Below are 1,011 nucleotides of genomic sequence, written 5' to 3'. Positions count from 1 at the left end.
TGTGCCCTCGGAGGAGAAAGTGTGTGCCTGAACGGTTGATTGTGAATTTGCGCGACCTATGGAACGTCTGTGCAGAACACCGCACGAGCCTCCAAACATGTTAGATCTAGTAGATACCAGCGGTCATTGATGCAGCGCCCTTATTTGTTTATAGATATGTTTTGTTTCTAACTCCAGCATCGCAAGGCAGTCACGTTGTGAGCGACTAACAAAAAAGCAGGTAATAGAACTTAAAGGCTCTGTGCGAACCTGGCACAATTACACCAAATGCATACGCACCACATCATTAACGACACCATGAAACTCAGTGGTTCACATTTGTAGTAATTGCACACGTGTCGTCTTAACGGGCGAAATAATTATGCACTTCCCCATTCTAAATATCAATGTTTGCGGAGTGCGATAAGGGTGCATAGTGTGCGATAAAGGGCAGCAAATCTTTATGGTTGAAAAGATGCTGTTTCGTATGAACTATGTGATAGCGCTAAAAAAAACTTGCAACTTGTCAATGACATCCGTGATTACGTTAGGTTTTCTTTTGGCTGTACAGCATTCGCATAAGTTACGATGGCATTACTGCTGCTTCTAAACTCCTACCAACATCTCTGCTGTAAAGCAATGCATCAGAATGCCTTTCGTTCGAAGTTGCTAAAACATTGCGTCGTTTATCGCAAAACACATGGACAATTTTGTTAAAATGTACTGTAATATGCATGAATGAAATTGACCTCAAAACACCAAAGGAAGGAAGGAAAAACATTTATTAACAGAAAAGGGTTTGCGGTGCGGGGCCAGCTCTGTCCACTAGTCCCATCTAGCATTGCAGGCTGCCCTCAGTCCAGGGCGCCACAGGCAGTTACCACCTTGCGAGCCCTGTGGATCAAGCTGATGTGGTCATCAAAGCTATCGCCGGCCAGCAACTCCTCCCAACGCTCCACACTCGCTTGGTCAATGGGGGGCAGGCCGGGGATAGCCCGGCAAGTCCATGTAGTGTGTATTAGTGTGGCGACA

The sequence above is a fragment of the Rhipicephalus sanguineus genome, unplaced genomic scaffold (genome assembly GCF_013339695.2).
Source record: "Rhipicephalus sanguineus isolate Rsan-2018 unplaced genomic scaffold, BIME_Rsan_1.4 Seq329, whole genome shotgun sequence".
Lineage (NCBI taxonomy): Eukaryota > Metazoa > Arthropoda > Arachnida > Ixodida > Ixodidae > Rhipicephalus > Rhipicephalus sanguineus.
The sequence above is the reverse complement of the archived record's forward strand: the minus strand, read 5'-3'. Positions refer to the sequence as shown.